This window comes from Erythrolamprus reginae, chromosome 2, assembly GCF_031021105.1.
Source record: "Erythrolamprus reginae isolate rEryReg1 chromosome 2, rEryReg1.hap1, whole genome shotgun sequence".
Classification (NCBI taxonomy): domain Eukaryota; kingdom Metazoa; phylum Chordata; class Lepidosauria; order Squamata; family Dipsadidae; genus Erythrolamprus; species Erythrolamprus reginae.
This window is the reverse complement of record NC_091951.1, coordinates 93711781-93718547: the sequence shown is the minus strand read 5'-3', so window position 1 is coordinate 93718547 and position 6767 is coordinate 93711781.

Sequence of the window (6767 nt, the reverse complement as noted above, 5' to 3'; positions counted from 1 at the left end):
TTCTATTCTATTCTATTCTATTCTACTATTTCTATTTAATACTACACAATTTGGTTTAGAATACTTTTTCCTTGTTTTCCTCCTCTAAAATCTAGGATCGTCTTATACACCGAAAAATACGGTACACCAAATATTTAATCAAGACGCCCCCCCTCCCCTATCCCCATCTCCCCCCCCCCACCCCTCAATGTTGTCCCTTTTTAGCAATGTTAAAATCTGGTCACCTTATATTAGATTAATGTATGTGTTCAGTATATTTAATTTATGGTTGAGCAAGTCATATAAAAATACTGGATTTGAACAATATGCTGAATACATTTGATTAATAAATATATCAACCATTCCCATTCATATTAATATTTAATATTAAATATTAAATAACCTTAGCATATAAATAATATTAATAACCTTAGCATGTTGTATATACTGAATAACTAGGTCTCTAACTGCCCTAATGAAGCCATTTTATGTTGCAACCAGGTTATCATAAACTGTTATCTTATTTTGACCTAGGATGTTGTACATACCCATTGTGTATATGTACCGTATTTTTCAGAGTATAAGATGCACATTTTTCCTCCCTAAAAGAAGCTGCAAATTTGAGTATGGCTGTTAAAGCTTTTTTGATGCTTTAACAGCCCTAACGAGGTGCTAACTAACAAAGGAAAGCTCTGATTATCCTGGATACTTTTTTCAAATGGATTCAGAAGAGAAGGAAAATGGAACGACTGGTTATTTAATAGAATCCTTACAAGACCTAAGGCTCTAATGGGAATGTTACTGCTATACAAATGCAGGTGTGTATGTGTGAAAGAAATGACTGTGTGCACACAAAGCATCTTTCCTGTTATGGTCTCTGGTCCAAGCGGCTGAGGATTTTCACCTTATTTTAAGAGGGACTCTTGGAAAGTCCACAGTAGTAGCAGCATGTAACTAACCTTGGATTGAGCTCAGAAACCAAAACAGAGTAAATCTCATTTATACTAAGTGACCAGCAGGAAACCCCAAGCTATAGATTAGCTTAGACAGGATGTTAAATCATCCTGGAAGAAGACAACACAAATCATTCTCTAATGCCGCCAACAAAACTGCATAGACATGCTCATGTAGTCTTTAGGAGTTGAGTTGAATCAAGTGAAATTTGGTTTCGAGTCTCGGAACCTAAATGACTCTGTACAGTACACCATTCACTTCTTGCAGAAGGATGACACTTTGAAACTGAAGCTGAAAACCCAGGGTCAACATAGTCCCAGGGGCAACCCAGGGGCATCATTTACAGATGGGTTGAAGCTGTGGCAGAAAAATCCCTAAATTCTTGTGGTTTAAAGGCTGTCAAAAAAGCAACTTCTGAAAGCAAATCAAGCTTCAAATGTGCAACTCTGGCTTCTATACATTGTACATAACTAGATCGCTGCCAAACTATGCTTGCATTCTGCCTCTTCTGTCTGGACAAACTGGGAAACCAAAAGAAGAACGATGACATTGATATAGCACTAATCCCAACCAATCCAATAATATATGTCACTTTAACAATTGTTTCTTTTAAGGACTGAGTAATAAAAATCTATTGCTGTGGTTACATCAATTTGCAAGGCTTAAGAGGATGGCGTTAGCCCAGAGCAACATCCTGTTGCTGGGGAAGGTGTGTGCTGCAATAAAGAGTTTTTGTATAGTTATGTAGTGCATCAGTTCTTGAAAAAAACCAGAACCTTCACTGTAAGATTGGATCTTCAAGTCTTCCAAGGCAGCTTCTTCTCCAGCTACTTTTCTTAAAACTTTAGTAAGACTGGAATGCCAGTGCTCCCTCAAATATTGTACTGATATTTCCAATCTTTGTAAAAATCTGTCAGCCTGACTGGATTTGCTGCTGCCTAGAAGTCAGTGACCTCTAAACTTGAATTCCATATTGAAGACAGCAGCTACAGACTATATATATGGGAAATGTTAAGTAGTATTTTAAGGAATACCTTATTCCACCAGACTTGAAATACTGGGATTAGACCATTTACAACTACATCGCTTCCAATCTGATCTAAATGTAGTTCATGAAATCATATAACAAAATGTCCTTCCTGTCAATGATTACTTCAGCTTCAACTGCAGCAATACGCGAGTACATAATAGATTCAAACTTAATGTAAACCACTCCAAACTCGACTGCAGTAAATACAACTTCAGCAAGAGGGATCAATGCCTGGAATGCACTAGCTGACTCTGTGGTTTCTTCCCCAAACCCCAAAAACTTTAACCTCAGACTGTCTACTGTCAACCTCTCCCCATTTCTAGAGGTCTGTAAGGGGTGTGCATAAGCACATCACTATGCCTATCTCCCTGTGCTACTGTCCTATTGTCTTCTTTTATCATTACTTTTTACGTATGTCATATTTATACAAACAACTACTATTGTATACATGTTTGACAAATAAATAAATAATAAAATAAATGAGTAATGACCAAATCATGATTCAATCGTTCTTATCCAATTTGCTAGGCAAAGGAATAGTGCTGGAGAACTTTAGATCATCCAATACCTATAATATTGTTGTTATTGTTGTTGTCATTGTGGGCACTGAGTACCAATAGCAAAACAGCAGGAGCATCATAAATTCAAGATCTTGCCAGGCCTCGTTCTTCCAGAGATGTGAAATTATAGCCTATATAAGCACTGAGATACTGATTGTACAGATATTTGTCTTTTCTTCTTTAAAGGTATTGTTTTAGTGGTCATTTTGTGGCAGAGGATATTGAAAAAAAAATGTATATGAAGCTCTGCTGTTTAGGATTAGGTATTAGAGCTTTTGATTTGAGGGATTAATATTCAACAGTTCCTGGTGGGGGGACGGGGGATTGGGAATAATGCAATTTGCAACAATGTGGTCTCTTACAAGAGAGGCCTGTGAGTCTATTACTAAGAAATTGCATTGGATGACCATTCACCCCAAGTTTTTGTATATTAAAAAGAAGATAAATTACCTTGATTCAGTTTCTGTTTCCCTCCTTTGCATGTCTTGGTATCTTATCCAGCCCCAAAATAGAACCTGCCTCTGTAACTAGTTTATAAATTGCACAAAACAAAAGAAAACCAAAAATATGGATTTGTTTCTTTAAACATCTGCACCTGGGGATGATTTACATGCACCATTTTATGCATCCTGCAGCTGAAGTTAAATAGATTGATGCTTTTATTTTTAAAACGGGAATGCTTTATCAGCATTCACATCCCAAGTTTTTCAGCTCAGCCAGAACTGAAGCCCTAACATCTGAAGAACCCTGGTCGGTCTTTTGAAGTTGAACACTTTGAAATACAGGTGGCAGAAAGCAGTTAAGATAAGTGGCTTCATATATTCAAAAGATAACTGACTACAATAATGCAATAGATGTTGAAACCTGTTTCATCTGAGGATTGAAGACAGTTTTTGATAATTGATCCTCAAATATTATTTTAAAAAAGATTATGCCTTGGGAAGTATTCTTTGATTTTATTGTTAATAAACCTGTATCTGCAATAGCACCTTTTGGTTCCCATTTCTCTTTAACTTTGTACTTTGCCCACAAATGGTGATAAACAAGTTAGGATGAAGACTATTTGCATATAACAGCCACATGTTGACGGATTTAACTATTAAAGGCATCATGTCATGGCATATTCCATCTTTCTTTGGCTTAAGCAATCAGACTCCCCAAATGTTTGATGGAACCCAAAGTTCAACAACTGTATACTGTAAGGCACTAGATGAGGAAGGCTTATAAAATGTAAACAAGGAGCAAAATGAAGAGAAGACTTTCTGAAACTGACAGGAAAGTTTGCAATTAGTTCTTAGCATTTAAAATTGTAAAATGCAATTCTGTCACCAAGATAAAGGCAGTTTGCAAGTGGGATTGTATGTCCTTTGCATATCCGTAGCAATCTTTATTTATTAAATTTATTTATTTATTTATTAAATTTGTATGCCACCCCTCTCCGTAGGCTCTTCCCCAATGCGATGTCCTCTTGAACTATTCCACCTGGCAGTGGCGGGGCTAATATTTTTGCACTAAAGTAGGCTTATCAATTTGTTCTTGTTTTTCTTTCCCAGGAAGCAATGGAACAAGCAAAAGATCCTAACGCATTTTTGCTTGTGGCCTACTGAGATCAGAATGTCTTTCTCACTTTTGGGGTGAAAATAATGCAATGTATCGACTTCCAGATGCTGTTGCACAACAATCACTATTTACCATGCTGTTTAGGATTGAGGGGATTAAAACTTCTAGAGAGGTACCTGTTGCCCCTCTGGTAGTACCACAAAGACATAGGGGAAAACAAAGGATGTGCCTTTTTGCTAACTTGTGACATTCTGCTGCGTGTTATGGTTTTAGATGTTATGAAAAGACTATTTATTTATTTATTTATTGGATTTGTATACCGCCCCTCTCCGGAGACTCGAGGCGGCTAACAGCAATAATAAGACAGCGTACAATAATAATCCAATAATAAAAACAATTAAAAATACATTAATATAAAAACCAAACATACATACAGACATACCATGCATAAAATTGTAAAGGCCTAGGGGGAAAGAGTATCTCAATTCCCCCATGCCTGGCGGCAGAGGTGGGTTTTAAGTAGCTTACGAAAGGCAAGGAGGGTGGGGGGGCAATTCTAATCTCTGGGAGGAGTTGGTTCCAGAGGGCCGGGGCCGCCACAGAGAAGGCTCTTCCCCTGGGTCCCGCAAAGCGGCATTGTTTAGTTGACGGGACCCGGAGAAGACCCACTCTGTGGGACCTAACTGGTCACTGGGATTCGTGCAGCAGAACGCGGTCCCTGAGATAATCTGGTCCGGTGCCATGAAGGGCTTTATAGGTCATAACCAACACTTTGAATTGTGACCGGAAACTGATCGGCAACCAATTATACCCCAGACAAAACAATTGTGCCCTCTTCCTGAGTGAATGTTTGTAGGATCAAGCAAAATGAAGGGGATGGTCCAATAAAATTAAAATTCTTGATTTCACATATATATTTTAATAACATCTCAAATACAAGAACATATTGTAACAGTTATCCAGGTACATGTTAGAAAAGGGCTATTGCATTAGAATACTGTGGTAGAACCCTGACAAAATCTCTGCATTTCTCTCTTAGTCATCAGTGATAAAAACACAATCAGAGAACTTCATCAAACGTCACCAATCAGCAGACTTCACCACAGAATGAAGTTTGCTGAGCAAAGGGAACAGCCCTTTCTTTACTCATATTCATTCATATGGACTTACTGAATCATACAGAAATAATCCGTGGACCAAAAGTGCAGAAGTGTACCAAATACTCAGTAAATTAATCATTCACCCTCGGTGATTTAAAGTGTCTGAGGGACTGAAGGATTTCCGTTAATGGCACTTCATTGAACATCTTGCTGCATTTACAAGAAACATATATTTCCAGTTTTGTTTTGTTTTTGCATCTTTTGCATTGCTAATGATAGCAATTGAAAGAGAGTTGAGACAATGCTGCCACTGAGAAACGGAAATCAGAAGGAAATAAACCTGATCTTATTTAGCAGTGGCAGCATTGCAGAGCACAGTGCAGCCTTTGGCAACCTGGACCACATCGATTATTTTGGAGCAGAAGCTCCCACAATTTCTAGGGAGTTGTATCTCTACCATATCTGACAGCTGTAAGTTTAGAGATGGCTGGCAGAGCGCTTGTAAAGAATTGGCATAGCTATTGGCTATAAAGAAAATGGCCAAAAGTTTCATGTGCAACATCAGCAATCAACTAATTGGAATGCAATCTAAAACGTCACAAAACTGCAGGATCTAGTGCAGATATGCATGGTGGACCAGCAACTGTACTGTGGTCACTGGAGCAAAATTATGGCTGTCCAAAGTAATGATTGCTCCAGACATTTAGACTCATCAACCCCAGCCAATGGCCAGGGACAAGGGAAACTGGATTCCACCAATGCCTAGAACAGTGATAGTGAACCTATGGAACGGGTGCCACAGGTGGCATGTGGACCCATATCTGCTGGCACGCGAGCCATTGCCCCAACTCAGCTCCAACGTGCATGTGTGTGCCGCCCAGCTGATTTTTGGCTCACACAGAAGTTCTGGAAGGGTGTTTTTGGCTTCCAGAGAACAAGGGAAGGGCATTTTTACCCTCCCTCAGCTCCAAGGAAGCCTTTGGAGTCTGGAGAGGGCAAAACACGAGCCTTTTGGGCCCACCAGAAGTTGGGAAACAGGCTGTTTTTGGCCTCCAGAGCGCTTATGGGAGGTGGGGGAAGGTGTTTTCACTCTTCCCAGGCATTGTGTAGGAATGCACAATAGTGCACAGTCTTTCGGCACCTGGGAGGAAAAAGGTTCGGCATCACTGGCCTAGAAGCTCACAATTTCTCCAGGTATTTTCTGCAGAATTGCACAAAGACTAGGCTCTGGCTTATTGATTTGAGTTGTGGAAACTGAATTCAGGTCAATGGAGGATTGTAGATTCATCTGCTTCCTTTGAATTTATTTATTTTTTTAAGAATGAACAGTAGTGGGACAGAAGAAATTGTTACTCATATCTGCGCAATTTCTCTTAAAGAACTCATTTTGATTAAAGAAGGTTTTATTCACAATTTCCTTCTTATATGTGATCACAATTTTTCAAGGGGTGGAGGCTTGGGGGAGGAGGAGGAGCAGGGGTGGGTCCCTACTTATCTCGCTGCCAGTTCGCTTTCTCCATGCACAATGCCAAAGAATCCAGGGGGGGTGGGGGGCAAAAACAAGATGGCGACCGCATGCACAAT